This window comes from Papio anubis, chromosome 1 (assembly GCF_008728515.1).
Source record: "Papio anubis isolate 15944 chromosome 1, Panubis1.0, whole genome shotgun sequence".
Taxonomy (NCBI): Eukaryota; Metazoa; Chordata; class Mammalia; order Primates; family Cercopithecidae; genus Papio; species Papio anubis.
In genome coordinates this window covers 175,121,171-175,143,500 of record NC_044976.1, presented here as the reverse complement: position 1 = coordinate 175,143,500, position 22,330 = coordinate 175,121,171, and the positions used below count along the sequence as shown (strand labels likewise).

Below are 22,330 nucleotides of genomic sequence, written 5' to 3'. Positions count from 1 at the left end.
TTCATTATAAAGGTGCAGATAAGTCAGCCTCATTTAGTAAGACTGGAAAGAGACAAACGTCTCCCCGCATATTTTAACCCTAACCATAACATATAATGACATTTTCTTTAAAAGCATTTAAATAATTTTTTTATCTTCAATGCATGACACACTATTGGATATCATCTGGAAATATTGAGAGCTATAACTTTTTGTTATCGAAAAAGCACTAGAGTACTTTTTTTTTATGCTCTATAAGCGCTGTGAAGCTGCTTTTCCAGGGAGTCTTTCTTTACCAGAGTCTTAGAACAAACATGCCCTGCAGTATAGATTGTTTCATCAATTGTGTCTGGGGGAAGGAGATGAAAACTACCAGTGTGCTTTCTGCTCCTCTATGTAACATACACCTCCTTTCTAGAAATTCAGGGATTTCTTTGGAAAGAGAAAAATTGTTATTATAAATCTATCCTTCTTAAAAAAAATTTGCTGGCTCCCCCCCGCCCCACAACCAACGAGAGATTTATAATATGCCAGGTTGAATTCAGGGGAAAAAAATAAAAACAAATAAGGGTTGAATGTTGGGCTACAGAAAGCAGATAATCCAGAAGATTTAATGAAATTATATTCTTTGAAAATGTAAGAGAGTTAGGAGAGTGAGTTCAGTATTTAATTAAAGGCAAAAGCAAGATCCTGTGTTTGCAAAACAAGATATACTAAATGAACATGTCAATCTTTAGAGACATGAATTGATTCTTATGGAATTTGGATACATTTAAACAGCGCACCTTCTTCATTATAGTACTATAAGGTATTTGGATTTACACTGCAAATTTGCAATTCAGTCTGATTTCATTTTCTTCCCTAAATCTCAACATATATATTACATTATTTGGTATGCTTTTAATCTTAAATTTACAAAGAAATTATTATCAACATGGGTATTCTGAGTCTGGAGTAGAAATATTTGAACAGATTTGATTTTTAAAGTGGCCTGTTATTCATTTCAAAAAAATGTACATTTTTATATTTGGAGTTTGTTATAAACTTTGCCTTTTTAAATAATGAAAAATGCTCTAGGTTATTCACGGTCTTTTCAATTTTGTTCTCCTTTGGAAAAAAGGAGGAAGTAGTTACTGCTTAAGGACAAGTAGTAATTTCAGACGCGAGCGCGCACGCACACACACCCACACACACATCACACACACACAAATCCACGACAGCACTCATGGAATTTAGGACTGGTTAATTTACATATTATTTAAGCATATTTTCTGACTTCAAACTCCTGGTTCTAATAACTAAGCACTGACATTTACAGTACTAGCTTCTATGAGAAGAGAGCGTTCTCCCGCTTCCTCTTTAATTCCACCTTAAAACTTCTGCAAAAGCGCAAGGCGACCAGCCCACATTTTAGCCCCTCCTACCCAGGATAAGACTTTCTCAAGGTCCGGAGCTGAAAAAGGATTCTAACAGAAAGCTAGAGGCATTGAGGAGCCTGAAGATTGTCAGGTAATTCTGGGAACTGTAAGCAATATATTTATTCTTCCCCTGCTCCACTTCTCTCTCCCACCCTCCTTAGCTTTTACTTGATAGTTTACTTGGAAGGAAGAAAGGACGGAGGGGAAACCTCACTGTTTTAAAAAGTCAGCATGTCCTCTGCCTTTTGAAATAAAACACAGATTAGGGACTTCAATTTTCTTCTAACCCACTTACATTTGCCTTCCTGGATCTAAATGCACTGTGGAGTCTAAGATTAAGGTGTTTCTTTGGGTTGGAGTCCCAGAAAGTTAGCTTTCAAACGGCAATGAGGTGGCGCTTATTAGCGTTCCACGTGATGACACCCAGTGGTTGCTGATCCCCAAACTTGAGCAGCAGCATGCTGTGCTGTTTGACAGCCCTAGAGAGAGACTGTTGACTCACTTAACTTTTAATTTCTAAAAATTGATCATTTTGGTTACTTATGGGACGCTTTCCTGGCTAGTCAATATTTTGCAGAATTATATGAAAGAAAGAGGATTGAAAAATTAACTGTAAACGGACTGGTGTTCTGATGATCCACCATTCCCCTAAGTTACTTGGCTTGCCAGGAGGAAAAAAAAAAAAAAGCTCAAAACTAGATACTTGAAAAGATTTGATCAAATTACATAGTTAAAATTTGAGTGTGGATATTTTAGTAATTTTGTTTCCAAAAAAAGAAAAAAAAAAAAGAAAAAAAACAGAAAAAAAGGTATTTGCCTTTGAAGTATCAGTGGATGAATGTTTCTGTCTCCTACAGTTTATAATCATTTTAGTCTTAAAAATAAATTCAACTCCAAAACCAGAACAAGAAATACTCCTTATATGGGTTGATGATGTCAGCATTTATTCAGCTAAGGCAGATGGAGAATATTAGAGGCGTACTGTTTGAATGGGTGTCAATTCTGAAGTTATATTTGCCAATATGATTTGGGTTCAAGGAAGATTTGTATTTTTGTTTCTCTTTGTTGTTTAAATTTGGAATTGTGGCTCAAGGGATATTTGTAGAGGATTGTAGTGAAACAAGCTCTGTTAAGAATTTTAATGTTACCTTCTAGAGGTTCCTACACCTTGCCAATCAAGTTAGAGGTTGGGATAAGAAACAGGTATTTACTTCTTTCATTATCTCCGGAAGAGTTAAATTTTAAATTAAGCAATAATTGTGAAATGCATAGAGAAGTGTTTAATGTGCATTTGCTCAAAGGACTTTTACAAACTTCCCATAGGGGAAGCATATTTTTTGAGATAAGACATTGCATCTTTTTAACGTACTTTTAAAAAGTAAGTTATTCTGGCTGGGCGCAGTGGCTCATGCCTGTAATACCAGCACTTTGGGAGGCCCAGGCGGGGGATCACTTGAGGTCAGGAGTTCGAGACTAGCCTGGCCAACGTGGTGAAGCCCCATCTCTACTAAAAATAGAAAAACTAGCTGGGCATGGTGGCAGGTGCCTGTAATCCCAGCTACTTGGGAGGCTGAGGCAGGAGAATCGCTTGAACTCGGTAGGTGGAGGTTGCAGTGAGCTGAGATCCCGCCATTGCACTCCTGTGAAAACAGCGAAACTCTGTCTCAAAAAAAAAAAAAAAAAAAAAAAAAAAAAAAAAAAAGTAAGTTATTCTGAAGTGTTTTGCATTTACATTTAATTAGGAAAAGAAAAATTATTAAATAGATTTTTAGCAACTGAAAATGTTCATTCCATAGAGGTTATTTGGCTTATGTTTTTAACCCATTATCTTTCCTAGTGCTAGTGCTTAGAAAGCAGTCATAAAATCGAATCATCTGCATATTAAAAAATATATTCCAGGAATAAAAAAGAGGAAGACAGAATTAGTTGTGGTTCCCTTTCCTCTTGTTTGCTTTTATTTACCGTCAGTTTTTTTCCTCCTTCTTGCTCCAGATTTTATAGCTTTAGTTTTTAACCTTTTCTTTCTTTCTTTCCCTTCCTTCCTTCCTTCCTTCCTTCCTTCCTTCCTTCCTTCCTTCCTTCCTTCCTTCCTTCCTTCCTTTCTTTCTTTCTTTCTTTCTTTCTTTCTTTCTTTCTTTCTTTCTTTCTTTCTTTCTTTCTTTTCTGTTCTTTTTCTTTCTTTCTTTTTTTTGTTTCATCAAAGACACTTTTACAATTTTGTGACAGGTATGACTCCTCCCTAGAATAATGCACATTATGCCATTCCAACACACACGAATTTAAAAACATCTCTAAAAGTTCACAAATCCCCAAAGACAATTCATATTACATGAAAATGCAGTATTTCTTAGAACTTTGGAATTTTCTGATAATATAAAATGATTAATTAGAAAATCATTTTACTTATAAGTAAGGAACTAACAGTGGATTTTGCAGCACCCACATAGTCATTTACTCATTGGTATTCTAGAACTCCAAGCAACTTGGTGTAATGGAAAAAACTGCTTGCCTGAAACCAAGTAACGTGAGTTCTAGACTCAACCCCAATAATAATTAACTGTACAATATTATGCTTGACATTTTTCTGCAACATCTGTTGTTTTTATTGCTGAATGCAGTAAGTGAAACATAATAAGAAAATCAGATGCAAGTTATTTTTTATTGGATTGTGGGTTGTCTATATTTACTACTTTTATTCCAAAATTCCTAATGACATTTCCCAGAATGATTAGTTTTTATAATATTATTGTTTATTATAAAGATAAATCACTCTCACTGTTTAAGATTTTGTTAAATATAGAAAATTGCAAGGAAGAAAAAGAAAACATTACTTATTATTTCCCCCAAGGTGCTTTTAAAATGTAATGCAATCATTAATTCAATCAACAAATATCTATTGAGTACCCAGTATGCATCAGCACAGACAGACAAGAAGTTCATGTATATACCTGTTTGTACATCTAGGTATGTTTCTATACATACATGTAGTTTTACAAAATTGTGATCATACTGTTCATCCTGTTTTGTAACATGCTTCTCCCTCATTCATGAAATACATTGTTAAAACATGATTTTTAAATAACCATGCATTATTTTGTATTCACTTATTTAAAAAATATTAAGTCCCTACTGTGTGTAATGCAAGTAATGGCAATCTATCCATGAACAAAAGAGTATGGTTCTTACTATATGAAATTTTTAGTCTGTATATAGGTTGTATTGGCCAATTATATCTTGTTGGATACTTAGCTAGATTAGTTTTCCACTATTATAAATAATTGTTGGATATTTAGATTGATAACAATTTTCTACTATTATAAATAATATTTTCATCTAGATCCTTTTATATAGATGTTTGCATATATTTTTGTTTATTTCCTTATGGTAGATTCTTAAAAGTTTATTTTCTAGGTTCTAACAAAAATTTTACTACTTACAGGTTGTGAGACGGTAATCCAATTACGTTATCTCCTTAAAATGTTGTCTTCTCAACTGTAAAATAGAAACAATAATAATTGGGTATTTTGAGGATTCTTTAAAATACTTAGCAAAATCTCATGGAATGCTAATGATTATTTTTAACATTTTGCTCTTGAGGAATATGGTATCTACTTATGAGCAATATAAGAGAGTAGAGTTTTCTGTGTCAATACTGGGTGCCATCATCAAACAGAGCAAACGACAACAAATCCAACAACTTGGATACTTGTTATACGAAAATGGTATCTTGTTTAAATTTACATTTCTTTCTTGAACAAAGTTGAGCAATTTTCATAGTGGCCACTTATATGTCTATGTTTGTGAATTGCCTCTTTCAATGTGATTTTTTAAAATTTTCTGTTTTAATTTCAAATATGATAGATATCAATGGATATAACTTACATAATCATAGCCCTTTTGGGGTCCTCAGTAATTTTGAAGAATATTAAGAGTCTTAACAATATAGATGAAATTTTGAACTGGAAGTAGAAATTCTATAAACATTGTTTTTCTCATTTTTGGAGGGTTATTTTAGTGTTTTCTGAAACCTTTCCCTTAAAAATGTGTGAGAATATGTAAAAAAATGAGAACAAATTATTTTTTATTCCCAAAGACTAATAGTTTACAAACGATGGGAAAACTGAAGAGGGTTCAGAGACAATGGCCAAAACCCAGCCCCAGAGGCATCCTGGCTTGAATAATGTAAAGAAGATATAGTTAGGACGAAAGGTGGTGTGATGACTGTTTAAGTTTTGTAAGGCTGGGGGCAGTGGCTTACCCTGTAATCCTAACCCTTTGGCAGGCTTGAGCCCACGAGTTTGAGACCAGCCTGGTCAACATAGCAAGATTAATTAAAATTTTATTAAAAATTTTGAAAAAATCAGCTGGATATGGTGGCATGCACCTGTAATCCAGCAATTTGGGAGGCTGAGGCAGGGGGATCATTTGAACACAGGAGTTTGAGGCTGCAGTGAGCTGTGACACACACTGCATTCATGCCTGGGTGATAGAGCAAGATTTTGTTTCTTATTTAAAAAAACGTTTTGTGAGGAAAATAATATTCTTGGTTGTGAACAACCAATTTAGAGAAAATGAACTTCAGTTCTGGCCAACTCTTTGTCTTCTACCGCTTGACTATTAGAGCAATAAATAGTTTGGGGAACCAAAAGGTTGGTTCTGGGGTTCTTTCCAAAGAAGACAGTAAATAGAGCAGAGGTTATTCTGGTCCTGTGATACCCATTACTTGCCTGTTAAAAACGGATGCATTATATATTTGCTACTCTTGCTATGTGATTCTAAGTTTTTTGATTCTTTGTGATTCTTAGTGCAAATCTTACAACATACCTTGAAAATACAGTTTACCTTTCCTTATACAAAAAATGAAATAAGCATGAACAACTCAATGCTCACCATAAGCAGATTTGTAAAGTTACCCTACCAGTCTAATCACTTATTAAATGAATTCGAATGAGCTTAGAGACACTCAGCAGACACCTGATGCTGAAAGTTATCAGCATCAGAGTTTAGCCATCACTCCATTGAAAATAATAGACCAAATTGGCTCTCATTTTTCTTCCTATTCCTTTTTGGCATATGCAGTTGTGAATCAACTGCTCCGTTTTCCTCAATCTTCCTCTTCATCTGCTTGACTTCTGGAGTCTTCAGAAAAAAAAAAAAATTGGTATTTTAGGTAACAGAGTGCTTTGAATTAGTAAACAAATGTCCATAATATGTATTCTTCTACAGTACAGAAAACTCATGTATTTATGATGCTCAGCTTATGCTTGCTTAGGTTTTTTGTTTTGTTATTTAATTTACAAGCTGTTTTCTCATTATCTAGTATGAAAAAAATCAGAGGCCCAGTATTTTTTATTTTCACAGGCTTTGTGGTTGATAAAGAGATTGGTTATGAAGTTTATTTATTTCCACAATAACTGTGTATGTTAGCAGTACAGTTATTACTATCCATATTTTACAGCTGTGAAAAAGAGCTGTTGAAAAGTCAAATGTTTTATTTTCTTTTTTTAAATATCTGCCTTATGATTTCTATTTTGATGTATTTAAATGTTTAAATATATTGGTATATATTTTTAGTTATAATGTGTATTATTTGATGTTGTCACACTCTTTCTATTGGAGTTAACATCAGAAAAATTATAAGAGAAGGCCCAGGAAGTCCACTGTCCTGGTGCATGTTTCCATAATAACTCAATTGTTCTGCCCTTATAACTTGATTACTGATTAATGTAGTAGAGGAGGTTGTGCAACTTGTGCAATTTTGGAATTATGTAGTATTTTGTACAGTAGTATGTATGCTACTTTAAGAAAATAAAATGTATTACATTTTATCTAAAAATACAAAATGAACACATTTCATGAGTTATGTAAAAAGTACTGCTTTTGCCAAATGTTTTGTTTTCAGGTTGGTAGTAGAGAAATTTCTTAGAATTTTCTAAGTATAACCTACAGAACCTATGGCTCTTTCTGGCTCTTATTAAACCTGGCAGCTGGCATAAAGCATTTGTATCTAGATGGTTACTCTGATCTTGGATTTATCATTTGGACAAAAAAATCATTATTATTTTACTTTTCCAAATAATTCAGTAGCTTATGATAAAGCAGATACTCCGTCTCAGGGGTAAAACCCAACATTAGTTATACACTTGACTTAGTATATATACTATGATGTGGTAATAAATAATGCATACTAGGTCAGGTTTTACTGCTGGGTGCAACTGTGCCACTAGAAACATTAGGTCAGCACATGGCTTCTGAATTTCATTCAGTAAATTGACACACTTCTATTTGCCCCATACTTTTATGCCCACAGTTTTGACAGGATAAGCAAGTTAAATGCAGTACACAGGCAGTAAACTGGGATGTTCACCCCTTATGGAAAAAAGCATTTTTGCAGAATTCTTGGATCTATAAGAAGAGACAGTGTCTGCCTGAGATAGTCTTGAGGCAGATAAATGGTGTTTTAAGGTTTTTTTCAGGTTTTAGCTTTTTATTTATTGAAACAAAAAGGAAATTCATTTTGTGGACTTTTTTAAACATGTATTTTGTGCAATATTATGAAAGTATTGAAAAAAGTAATTTTGAGCAATTATGTAAGAATTTATTGAAAAGCAATCAGAGAAAAGTGTCTAAAGATGCACACAGTTATGAGATAATTCTGTATAGACTGCTGCATCTATAATTATGATTTCTTAATATCCATTATCCTCTGTTGTGTCTACCACAAACCTCAAACAGATTATCAACTTCCTTTTCATTCAACTGACATGAAGAAGACATGGATGAATTTAAAATTTGCTGAGGTCATGAACTTAGATCTCAAAGAGATAATACTAGGAAATTTTGGTAGTTCACTTTCAATGATCAATGGTAACATATGTTCATATAATAGCTTTAAAATACTGTTATATCCTTGATTCTTAGAAGACAATGCCACTAACCCATTTTAGGAAGATTTGTCACAGCAACAATTCTAATTTAAAAGAGGCTTCTTGGTAAATTAAATATTTAATTGGAAAGCTGTTTGATGCTTACTTATAATCTATTACTTGGTACTTACTTTTTGAACTGGTGACAACCAGAGATTTATATTTAATATATATAAAGCTTCACAATATTTACATGCATTTTTCCCTCTCATCTTTATTACTGCCTGTAATGATGCCTCTGTTGTCAATGAAAAGCAATAAAAGAAAGAATCAAATTTGTGAGACTCATTCACTCTTTGCAGAAATTCTTACAATCTGTTTAAAATATATTTTAAGTTGACATATTTGATTTGGTTGATCAATATATTATGTATTAATAAGAATTAATAAAATATTAATTTATATGGATTAATATCCTAGTATTAATATATACCCTATGTAGTAATATAATTAATAACAATATTAATTAATTCAGGTAAATCATTAATTATTCAATACACCATATATTACATATAATATGCCTTAATAATTAATGTTGATTAATTGTTATTATATATTGATATGTACATAAGATATGAATCAACCAGGTCAATTTGTTAATCTAGGATGTAATTTAAACAGATAACAAGAATCTTCAAGCACTTTTTATCATCACAATGAAAAGAATGCTGTCATATAAATTTTAGGTTTCTGTGAAAAAATAATTTCTATATACCATTTTATTAATACATATAGTATACTTAGAAAAGTTGTAAGAGTAGGAAAATGCACTTTTTAATACTTAGAAAGAGAACAGGTATTGTATGAAGCTATTTAGATAATATGTACTCTTCATTTTCACTTACCAATTTTACCTCCTGTTTCAAGAAATTCAAATGTTAATGTCAATCAGGAATTGTTGGTCACTGAGCAGTATGCATTTATTCCTTCACTAATTCAGTCAGTTTTAATTAATAACAGCTACATGCTAGGCACTGTGCTACATTTAGGGCATACCTGGGTGAATAAAGCAGGTATAGTTCATTCTGTCTTGGTGGAGACAGATAATAAGTATACAAAGAAACATAATAAATTATAAAAAGGAAGCAAATGGGCTTCAATGACAAAGAATAACATGGGAAGGCGGAGAATGGGAAGGGCTCTCTGAGGCACAGAATTGAAGCACAGATGTGAGGGATGAAAAGCCATCTATGGGAGGTGGTAAGTGGAGTGAGAACGGCATGGCTCATGCTAGGGTTCCAGGCAGAGAGTGGCACTTGTCAATGAGTCTGCAAAGAAGCAACTAAAAAATTAGATGGAAAACCAGGGATTAGGGTGGTGTCATGGGAGCAAAGGAGGGAAAGTGGTTCCAGAGGAAACAAAGAGGTTGAATAAGAAGAGGACAGAAAAGTGATTGCTACATTTGGAAATTTGGAGATCATGAATGATCCTGATTAGTGCAGTTTCAAAGGAGTGATGGGGGTAGACAGAAGAAGGAAGCGTAAATGGGATGGGAGGAATGCGTGGCGAGGATAGCTGGCTCCTGGATACAGGGTGAGCAAATAACCCTTCAGAGAAGTCTGTCAGTGAAACACAGCACCCAAATGGAGACATAGCAGGGAAAAGGAATATGAAGTCAACAGAGAGACTGTAACAAGTTTGCCAATTAGATCCAGTTGAAAGTAAAATTTGATGATTCAGGAAAGACAGACATGACCATCAAAATCTCTCCTTAAGGAGAGGGATTTTGCATCCAGAGAGCCACGGCTGGTGCCAGGTCTGTAACAGGAGGAGGAACATTGCCTCCTTTGTGATAGGGAGAAGGGAACCCAAGTGCACCTGCAGGGGAATATGCAGATTTGATGGTGGGAAGATAAGAAACTTCCCTCTGATGCTTTCTGCTTTCTCAGTGAAGGAAGATGAGGTCGCCTGCTAGGAGTGGGAGTTGGGGTGGGGTGAGAAACTTGAGTGAGAGAAGGGAATGAAGTGACTCTTTCCGGTGGGAATACCAGTCCACTAAAGAAACTTAGAAAGATGCCTTGTATTGTAGAGAGCCTCTGTGGGTTTTGAGAATATGGACTTAAATTAAAACTAGCCTTCCAGGGTACGTTGTTTTTCTGCAACATGTTTAAATGCTAAGAGCAAAGAAGCTAGATGGTTCCTCTAGAGTGGGAGTTTTAAAGACGGAAAGAAAAATTGTGGTAATCCATAAAATGGATAACCAGTGGACTAAGCAAAACAAAATAAAAACAACCAAAACCAAAACCAAACCTAAACAAAAATGCATAAAAATGAATGAGTCTGTAGAACAGAGATCCTTTATCTAAGGTAATTGGTGACTACTAGGGAGTAGTCCAAAACTGGCTGATTTCCAGCTCTAGTAGGTGGGAATTGAGCCTTTGTTCTTTCCAAAGTCTTGGATTCATTACCTTGCCAGTTGCTAGGCCTGATTGTACACTTCAGTGAAACCCAGTTACCTGTTCCAGGAGCCATCATTCTGGAACCTCTTTTTCTTCCTGTTTTAGTTGGTAGACCTATTGCTGTTGTCCTTTGAAGTTCTGAATGATTAACTCTTTTTTTTCCTCTGCCTTTATTGGACTCCTAGCTAAGTACTTGTTTCTGAGTTGTAGCACACTCCTTGGTCTTTGTGCTCCCTAAGATAAGGGTTTATAGACTTTGAATCATTAGAATTCTACAGTGTAAAGATGTGTAAAACATTTTGTGATAATAATAGACCATCCAAAAAGAGGATCTTTCACAGCCCTGCTCTCAGGATGTATTTCTTCACCTTGACATAAATCTTTCATTTGGCATCTAAAAGTCACTTCCTTTTCTTTTCCAGTTCGTAGAGTTTTAGAGAATAGCTGGTTACCATAATCAAAATGGTATCTTTTCAATGACTAAAATAATATTTTTGAGCTATTGACTCATATTTCCTCAAAGTTAAAAAAACCATTTTAAAATTTAAAAATCATTAGCCATGTCTCATAAATCCTCTTCACATAAAAATGATTTAGTTTTACACAAATGAAGGCCAGGCTCCTCCATGGATGGAAGCAGTGAGTCTGTGTGGGTCAATCAGGCAGCATGGTGAGAAGAGAGGATGCTTTTTGTGGTCAGATGGACTTGAGATTGCTTATGGCTGTGCCCTTCTTTTACTTCTCTGCCTGACACTAACTAGCTGCTTCTTTTTCCTCCTTTTCTCCCTACCTCCCGGAGACATGTCATGAAGTGGAAAGTCATTCTGCACTTTATTCCTAGTCCTGCCCATATTTGTCAGGCTATGGTTTAGCTGCAGTTGTCTAACTTCCTCCTGTCCAATTTCTCATTGGCAAAATGAAGGGGAGAGTATAATATTGGTTTGGTTAATTTCACATTTTCCCAAGGACCCATTGAGGCATTATATCTCATCTGCAGAAGCTCAACTGAAACCTGCTTATTGATTTTACTAATGTACTTTTGGCACAGTTCTCCAGCTTGTTACTCAAAGCTAGAGGCAATATAAATTTCATTTTGAAGCAAATGACAGCACTTTCAGTTCATTTCAAGCTGAGTTTATTATATGTAACCCCTAAATATTCAGGATGTGCTACACGTTCATTATGGTGCAAGTAGAAGTAGGTAGTACAAAAAGAACTTAAAATTTCCTATCATCATTTTACTCTTTACAGTAATGTACGTTCCTCCCTCCTAAAAAATTTTCCATGAAACTCTGGAACTATGTTGTAGTAACCCACAGAAGTAGAAGGGGAAAACATGTGCTGCAATGCTCCAATGCACACATAAATGTTATTTAAAGGGTCTGCAGACTGCCATGGATACATGTATTTCAACATAATTGGCTTTTTTTTTTTTTTTTTTGAGATGGAGTCTCACTTTGTTGCCCAGGCTGGAGCGCAGTGGTGCGATCTTGGCTCACTGCAACCTCTGCCTCCCAAGTTCAAGCAATTCTCCTGCCTATCCTGTAATCCCCTGAGTAGGTGGGATTACAGGTGCCCACCACCTTGCCTGGGCAATAATTAGCTTTCTTTATAAACCAATATAATACTGTTATACTCTATAAAGTGGTCCCTAGGCTTCACTAGATTGCCAAAGGGGTCCATGGCACAAAAAAACATTAAAAGCCCCCAAGTCTACTCCTCTCAAATGCATACACTCTATTTACAGAGTTCTTAATCCTGCAAAATACTAGGTTTCTTGTTTTTTTTCAAAAGTGAATTACCATCACAGTGTCTAAATAACATTTCTAAAACTTCTTATGATCTGAGAAGAAAATGGTAACGCTGAATTCCTATTACAAGTTACCCAGTTCAGGAATTGTAGAATGCTGGTCTTGTATTTAGTGGTCGAACTTTACAGTAACACCTGGAAGCAGGTGTACACCCTTCTGTGCTTCCACAACTCCTGATGATATAGTTTATCATCAATTTATTCCTTTTAAAGATCATAGTAATTCCATAGTTTAAACTGTCATATCAATCTCACCAGCTGCCTGAAATAGTCATGGCATTCATTGAAAAGCAAAGCAAGCCATGAATGTTGATGATTGTATCCAGTAATAAAACGGTTCTTATTAAACGTTTAAGCCAGTTTGATGGTTTTCCCTGGGTGTTTTCCCTGAACTGTTTACCTTAGAAAAAAGATATGGCTTTCCTTGCTGTGGAAACCTTGACAGACTCTGTCACTTTAAAAAGGCAGCAATTAAAGAGGGAGTGGAACCCTCAACAAAACACAAATACTACCTCGGGGAGCATATTTGCAAAACGTCCAGTCTAGAGAGAAAAGCTGTAGAAGTAATGCTGTTGTCAAAACACACTTCTTTTCCTAGCATTTTGTGCCACATTGTTACATATAACGTGTTAATAAGTAAATCACCATTGTCAGTTTCTCTTAAGTAGAAGGCAGAACATTATCCTTCTATATTTTCTGAAAATGCACATCATATATTTAACACCTATCAATGTGATATTATTCCATAATGGTCTATGTGGGAAAAGGAATTTTTTAAACAATCTAATATTTGAAAATAAACAATTTATAACTATAATTCAAACCTAGAAAATTACAAAGGATGAAAATGATTCTTCTTCAGCTTTATTGGACCAATCCCAAGGAGAAATTCAGTTATTTGTTTTCCTCACATTCATATCTTGGATCTACTCTGTCCTTCCAAACTATAACTTGGTAACTTAAGATTTTAGCCAAACTGAAACTATATATATGTTATTTTAATATTTGGCTATATTTCCTTTTTAGCCCCAGTGCGTGTGGGGGACGAGATGGGGCAATGAGGATGCCAGTAGGGTATAAAGAAAGAGTACTTGGTTGAAAATGAAGAGGTATGTTCAGTTTCAGCTGTTCTCCTTACTGGGTAACTTGGTGAGGTTTATTTATATCTTGAGGCCTCAGCTTACAAATTTGTACAATGAAGTACTTTCTAGGTGGTGATTATGAATATTTCCTCCTTCCTCAAAATTTCTTGACCTTAAAATATGGCCAGAATGGCCACTTGTTTTTGACCACCAAGAGGTGAAAGAATGGAAAATAACAGCAAACCAGAGTGGTCAAGGAATGAAAGCTAGAACACTGGCTTGGGAGTGAGGAGACATTCTTGCTTTGTTTGTAATGCACTATGTGAAACTGGGCTGGCCAGTTTCCTGATCCTTAAGATGGACAGGTTTATCTGGATTAGTACTTCCCAAATGTGAAGTGGTTAGATGTTATCCTTATGCTTTGTTTATGTAGAATGTGTGTATGTATATGTAGGTGAGGGGCTGTGGGGAGCTTTTTAAATAATCAGATGAGGGTAGCTGCTCCATCTTAAAGAAGCTATGCTCTCTCCTTTATAATCTTCACCATCCTAGTTGAGATGCATATCATATCTTTTGTTTTTGTTTTTGTTTTTTTTTTTGAGATGGAGTCTTGCTCTGTTGCCCAAGCTGAAGGGCAGTGGTGCAATCTCGGCTCACTGCAACCTCCGCCTCGGGTTCAAGCAATTCTCCTGCCTCAGCCTCCCGAGTAGCTGGGATTACAGGTGCCCACCACCATGCCCGGCTAATTTTTTGTATTTTAGTAGAGACAGGGTTTCACCGTGTTGCCCAGGCTGGTCTTGAACTCCTGAGATCAGACAATCCACCCGCTTCGGCCTCCCAAAGTGCTAGGATTACAGGCATGAGCCACTGCCCCCAGCCGCATATTGTATCTTATATCACATCTGGACTTCTCTGGCCGATTTTCTTCCTCCCTCCTCCAGCACCAGTTTTCTCCACTAACAATTGTATGCTGCTTTAACTGCTATGTTTATGTCATTAAAACATGTCATGGGCTGAAATATGCCCCCCCCCGCAAATGCATACATTGGACCCTAAATCCCAATACCTCAGAATGTAGAAGTATTTGGGGATAAGGCCTTTAAAGAGGGCATTTAATTGAAATGAGGCTGTTAGGGACATGTCCTAATCCAATGTGACTAGTGTCCTTAAAAGAAGAGGGAATTTGAACACACACAAAGACACCAGGGGCCTCTGTGCACAGAGGAAAGAACATGTGAGGACACAGCGAAACGCCCCTATCTGCAAGCCCAGGAGAGAGGTCTCAGGAGAAACCAAAGCTGCCAAACTTTGATCTTGGACTTCCAACCTTGAGAACTGTGAGAAAATAAATTCCCATTGTTTAAGCCACTCGGTCCGTGATACTTTGTTATGGCAACCCTCGTAAACTAACACAAAGTGCCACTTTCATCATGCCACCTCCCTGCTAAGACGCGAATAACTCTATTGCTTATTGTATAATTTCTCAGAAACTCTGCATGTGCTTCAGGGTCTTTTGTAGAGTGAAAAAAATGACGTAGAAAGAGGATTCTAGGGCCAGCTCAGCCCGTGTTAACCCAGATGACCTGGGAACTTTCTTATTCTTCCTGAGACAGTTTTTCTTTGGTAGAGACTGGTTGTGGGAGTCTGCCTTAGTTTGCATTGTCAGTTAAACAAATTACTTACCTTTCCAAACCTGTTTTTTTTTTTTAATCTCAAAATTAGTGATAATAATCCCTATCTTATTATAAAAAATAAATGAGATCATATATATAAATCCTTAAAGTACGTGGGAAATGTTAACAAGTGTGGATTTTCAAAATTAAGTATTCATTATTAGCAACTGCTAAGATATATTCCAGTTTCACATTCTAGACTCTATAAATGTAATCTACTTCCTCTTGATTGTTTCTTAAGACAAGAGCACATTTATTATCTAGACAGTTTTCTCCAGTACATCATGCAAATTCCCCAGTTTGCTTATTCATCCTTCAGTCAATAGTAATTGAATTATCACTCTGGGCCCAAAAGGAATACAGGGAGAAGACAGAACTTCCTTTGCGCTGCTCCCAGCTATGGGAGACAGACACATGTATAATGGTAGTCTAGTATACAATATTGTGATAAGAGATTTCAAGGAAAGGTACAAGGGACCTAATCTAATAGATACATTAAGAGATGACCGACTTTAGAGAGTGAATTTATGCAGAACCCTGAATGACAGGCAGGCATGATCCTGCAGAGAAGGTGTGGGTAAGGACAGCACCAGTTGAGAGCCTGAGGTGGATGGAGTATCTCCAATGTGGCCCTTTCCTAGAGGAAATGTTTCCTCTTCCTCTTACTATAGATCTAAGCTCTTTCACGTTTTCAAGTGTCAGATCAGTTACTTACCATTTTCTCTGAATCCGTTTCTACTTTAAACCACTGGAATCTCTACCTTCTCTGAAACTCTAGTAGGTATTTCATATATACTTGTCTATGAGCTTTCAAGAATACAAATTTGATAGATTAAGAAGCAGTGACTTAGGAATACAAATGGAGAGGGAAATCTTAAAAGGAACAGTATGAATATCAGCCATATGGCACCATCTGTTACTACTGTGGGACTTAGTGGCAGGTTCCATACCATTGGGTTCCAGGCTCAAGAAACAGACATAGTTAATTATTCTGTGCCTTTGTATCTGGAGTCATGCTTTTACATTTCTTTGGGAATAGGGAGGTGTTCCTGTAGTAAATTGAGAGTATGGTTTGAGAGACACTTTTAATATAAAGCAGCTCATTTACCCATCTGAATTCCTATTGTTTCTTTATTCCTTTGTGACGGTTGGCGATATCAAACTCTTTGTATAGCCTTGGTTTACCAAAAAAGCACCATGAAATTAATTTAAAAGCTTAAAACTTTAGTGATGCCTTAGTAACTATATATCATTATAAGAATGATGATGATGGAAACATAGTAATATAATGCTCTCTTTGTTTTTAAAATATGTTTCCATATCCAGTGTAATGGAGAAAGCTTTGAATTTGACAGCAGACAAGTTAGTGTCCAAATATGTTCTACTTTTAAAAATATTAATGGATCAAAATATCAGTGTTTCTATTAAAAATTTATTGTTGTATATGAAAATGTACTTGGTCTTTATAAAAGGTGCTCAATAAATTTGCCTACTTGAATTTCTTAGAAATCTCCGTAGAGGTTGGGTGCGGTGGCTCACACCTGTAATCCCGCCACTTTGGGAGGCCAAGGCCACACCTGATCACACTGTAATCCCCCAACTTTAGGAGGCCAAGGCGGGTGGATCACTTGAGGTCAGGAGTTTGAGATCAGCCTGGCCAACATGGTGAAAACCCATGTCTACTAAAAATACAAAAATTACCTGAGCATGATGGTGGGTGCCTGTAGTCCATGCTACTCGGGAGACTGAGGCATGAGAATTGCTTGAACCCAGGAGGCGGAGGTTGCAGTGAGCTGAGATAGCACTACACTCAATCCTGGGCAATAGAATAAGACTCTGTCAAAAAAAAAGAAAAAAAAAAAACTCTCTATAGAATTAAATGACTAATGACTTGCATGAGTTGAAACAGTTCAAGTTGAGGCAGTTTGAAGGGAATCATCACCAGTTTCATAAACAATAATAATGATTATTTTGTACATTTATGGTCTTCTAGGTACTGTGCTTGGTGATTTACATATATTTTCTTATTTCATCATCCCATTGTCTCTGTGAGGATTAAGGGCCATTTTCCCCACTTACAGACAAGGAAACTGAGGATCCCGCAGACAGAGAAAGGAGGAGACAATCTAGAACTTGGGTCATTCTGGCTGCAGTCGAGAAGTTGCTGCCACTTAAATGCTGAACTTTTTAATATCTCCATATGTATATACAATGAGTTGGAGGGAAAGCGAAAAGAATCTTTTGCATCCTATCCCTCTTTCCTCCAGATGCCACAACCCTAATAATATCCCCTCCTTTTCCTCTTGCCATATCACTGTACACAGAGAGAGAAGTGACAAAACACTCTAGTCTGGGTTTTTGTTTCTGTTCATTTTCCTGAGAAGTCTATCTTGCCTTGACAACATGACTAAAAGTTTTGGAAAGATCACACACTATTAAACTTGCATTGAATGCCAACAGTTACATTGCATAGGGAAATATCTGTTGAAAAGTCTATCCAAATTTCCCTCTCATTCATGTTCTGAAAGTTTCTAATTACAGGGCAGGGAAAGCAAAAAAAGAAAGAGAAAAAACCCTGTGAATTGCATATCTCTTACTTCAGACTTAAGAGACTGTGTATACTCACCAAGACTGGTTATTTAGCTTAGTTATAAGAAACAAAGGAACAGAAACCCTGCTATTTTAGGAGTATTCATGAGAGTGGTTGTGCAAACTGGTTACAATAAGGTTTCCAGAACTGAGCTAATTCTGGGACAAAAAACATTTTCCTACTGTTTCATGTGGTTAGTTGGACAGAAATGCCTTAATTTTGCAGAAACCTACAATACCTGCTGCTACTATTAACAGTTATAGAGAGAGAGAAAAAAACAAAAACAGAAACAAAAAAGGACGGGTGCCTATTCCTAACTGGAATAAAAAATGCAGCCACTGCCTGACAGTAATGGCTAGTGATTTTACCCCGAAGGAAGTGATGGTATTTCAGTAATTTCTTCATAGGATGTCTTTGTTTCTTCCCTTGAACATAACTGTGTAATAAAATTTATAAATATAAATTAGATCTGTTCACATGTATTAAATTTTTAAAGTAAACTTTATTTTGGAATAATTTAAGATAAGAAATTACAAAAATATTACAGGGTTCTCATGTACCCTTCATTTAGCTTTCCCTAGTGTAACATCTGACAACCATAGTACATTATCAACACCAGGAAACTGACATTGGTACAATGCTATTAATTAAACTACAAACCTTATTTGGATTCCATTAGTCTTTTATATACATTCAATTTTATCCAGTGTGACAACCTCTAGTTTTTGATTGGAATGTTTCATCACTCACGTTTAATGTTATTGGAAGCATGATTAGATGTTCGTCTTCCATTTTGCTGTTTTCCATGTCTCCTTTTTAAATTCTTCTGTTCCTTACATTAAACAGCTATTTTGTCATGGTCCATTTTAGTTCCTTTATTGATATTTTAACTATATTTTTGAGTTATTTTCTTAGTGGTTGCTCTAGGAATTAAACTATATGCCTTAATTTGTTATAGTCTACTTCATATCAATAATATCTTTATTCCAGTAAAATACAAAAAATTTTCTGCAGTGTAGTTCTAGTCCCTGATCACTCCTCCTTTTTGCTATTATTGTTGTATATATTAGATAGGATTATAATTTATTGCTGTGTAAATGCTATGTCTTTTGAAGAAGTTGAGAGAAGAAAAGGAAATGTTTATAGAATATTTTATATTAATCTATATATATTTATATTTGAAGAATATAATATAGAATATTTTATATTAACGTACATATTTACTGTTACTGTTAAATAGAAAAGGCTTCAGAGAAATGGTAAATAACTGATCTGATATTTGAAAGTGTGAAAGAGCTTATTTACTGGTACCTTGTATTTCTTTCTATAGGTTCAATAATGATCTGGTGTCATTTCCTTGATCCAGTATACCTCTATCCCATCTCCCTTTTTTTGTGCTATTATTTTCATACGTGTGTGTGTGTGTGTGTGTATTGTTGTTTGTGATAATTCTGTCCAGTTTTGTCAATGTGTTTGACAATGGGAGAGGATTTGCCACGTTACTCGTTCTGTCATTTTGTAAGTCGGTTCACCTATATATTGGACTTTAAAGTGGAAGCTTTGGCCAAGACCTTAAGCCATAAGATTTAAGATATACACTACTAAAATGGATAGTGAAACAGCCTACTCTTTATGTTTTAAAGAAAGCAGATGGACAAGGACATTTATATAATATATAAAACTTACCTGCTTCACTGTTATAAAAGCATTGAAATAGTAGAGATGTGGTAAGAGCTTCAGAAGAGTTTTTTTGTTGTTTTGTTCTGGAAGGCACTGCTGTGAGTACAGCTCCTCTTCCCTTGGGGCAGAGATCTGGAGAGGAATATGCCTACTAATCCCCAATCAAGAGAGGGGCCTTAAGGGGACCACTGAGAACACTGGTCAGAGGGTTTAACATTTGTTCTCTGCAGTAGGCTGGTGCCTAGTCATGCTTGGGAAATATAAAGACACAAGTAGCAGAATAGACAGTTTCATTTAGGAAGTAATTGCATTCTCAGGGTTTGCTGGAAGAAAGAAAACATGTATGAGTATTGTCCATGGACTAAAGAGAACCTTGGGAAGAAGTCTTAAATTCTATACAAGGCATTTGCCTGGTAGAATGAAAGAACCTCAGAAAAAGAAAACTGGAAGTGGACCACAAGATGCACTAGGGCTGTGGAAAAAAACACAAGCCCCCAGCTGGAGTAGAGATGCATTTGCATGTCAGGGAACACAAGGAAGAAACCTCAAAAACAGAGAATCTCAGAAGAATCCACTAAAAGCATCTATGAAAGAAAGACTCAGCTTTAACATGTACAAAGCCAAGAGATCACAAAACCAGCTTATAAAAGTACTGCCGAAGTAATATTTTTCTTGCCCCTATTCTCACTCTCTGTGCATCCTTTTCCAACTATAAGGATTTAAAAACCAGAGTCGTCAAGCTTGGGAGAGTTCGACCATAGGCAGGGGAAGGGAGAAGTCAATGACCTCACCCCCTTTCTTCTGCAACAAGCTCTACCTTGAGCAGGAGAGAGACTTTAACTCAACGAACCCAGCATTTCAGTGTCTGCAGTGTCTGGGCTATTTCTTTTCCTCTTTTCCTTTTTCTTTTCTTCTTTTCATATTCAAGTCAACAGAAAAGTTCTGAGGCTGCCTGAGGTTTCTTCAAGGTAGGAGGAGAGTTAGCCCTGAATAGAATCAAAGAACAAAAGAAAGTTGCTTTGAGATTAAATGCCATGAGTCATGTTTGTTTACTCTCTAGTTATCTTGTAGTTCTTAACCTAGTGGTTTTACACATACACACACACACACACACACACACACACACAGAGATAAAGGGGGCAGAGAAGGGAGAGAGAGAAATTAGACTTGGACAGTTAGCTATCTTAAGCATATTCGCTTTGGATTTAATATCAGGAGAGTCTCTATCCAAGTCTTGTTGTAGGATACAGTAGTGGATAATAGGTGGTGAACAGAGTGGTTATGAATGAAGTTGCTGGAAATGAGAAGAGGAAATAAAATTACTGACATTAAACTTTGGATCCCAGCAACAGATTTCCTCTAAACATTTTGAGTACTAATTTCACCCTCTCTGGAATCTCACTTGTTCTGCTTTTTTTAAAACAAGTAGAGAGCTAATTTAACATCATTTGACATTAAGAATTGTTAGGAATAAGAAACAGAAACATCACAATAGGGTGTGGCACTATTCTGTGGATTTTCTTCATGCATCAACCTGGCACTACTTTGAATAATATCCATCCATCCATTGGGCAAATCTTTATTCTGAACCGACTATATTTTAGGCATAGTTTTAGGCACTAGGGATATCTCTATTAATAAGATAAATATGACCACTGACTTAACGAATCTTTAGTTCTCCCAGAAAAGGCAGACGTTGTGTGAGTGGATTGAAAGGCCTGAAGGAGGATTTCAGAGAACACACAGAACCAGTAACAGGCAGACCAAATATACTTGAAGGTCACGGAAGGGTTCTCTGTGGAAGTGACGTTGAAACTGAATCCTGGAGAATGGGTCAGATTTAGCTAGGTAAACGGTAGTTGCCTAAGAGGTTCAACATGATCTACCACTGCCTATATTTCCAACCTCATCATAAGCCACTTTCACATTTGCTCACCATTCATCAGCCACGTGTCTTCTCTCAGTTCCTCATACTGCCTGCCTGGAACATTATATTCTAAACCCACTGTCTCCTCACTCTGTATGGCTAGCTCCTTTTTAGGGCTCGGCCTCAATTACTCTTTGTTCCTGCCTTTTACCTGTTTCCATAATTTTATACAACTCTATTTCCCATTGTTTCTTTTATTTTTTGGATTCCTTGTTTTCTGATTGCTTTCTAGAGATGGAATCTACAAGAGGGAAGGGAATGTATCTAGCTCCTCACTTTTACCTCTCTAGTCCCTTGAACAATGTTTGACACATGGTAGTTATGCCTTAAATATTTGTTGACTAAATGAATGAATAGAAGAGATAAGTTACAGCCCTGAGTGGGAAAGAGCTTGACACATTTGAAGGAAAGAAAACCAGTATGGCTTTAGCATAGAAAGCAAAAGAGAGAGTAGTGGTATGGGGTTGAGGAAGTAGACAGAAATTCAATTTTGCAATCTTTTGCACTAGTATTCTTCAAATTGCTATTAGTGAGTCATGAAATCAATTCAGTGGGCTGTTACCAGCATTTAAACAAAAGTAATAGACTAAAATCAGAGTACATTGTACTTAGTAAAAGTATCACATGAAACTTACTTCTATATTTTAAATATTTGTCTGTGTATATATTTATGTATTGTATTGTGGTATGCAAAGTTTTCTCTGTTTTGGTTTGCAGTAAATAGGTGTAAGAGCCACCATTGTAGACCATGTTAAGGATTTCTGACTTTTCTACTAAGAGAATAGAAACTCATTGATGATATTTTCCCAGGAGAATAGATTTCAAGATTTCCTTCCAATTGGAGAC

At 35.9% G+C, this 22,330-nt stretch overlaps 1 protein-coding gene across 1 annotated transcript in view; it reads left to right on the top strand.

Moving 5' to 3' along the window:
- Nucleotides 1-1,049: 1,049 nt before the first annotated feature.
- PLA2G4A (phospholipase A2 group IVA) overlaps nt 1,050-22,330 on the top strand; it is a 148,768-nt gene continuing 127,487 nt past the window's right edge. Inside the window, exon 1 of the mRNA XM_009191475.4 lies at nt 1,050-1,488. The gene's annotated coding sequence lies outside the window, so the exon portion shown is untranslated. The remainder of the gene's footprint in view (nt 1,489-22,330) is intronic.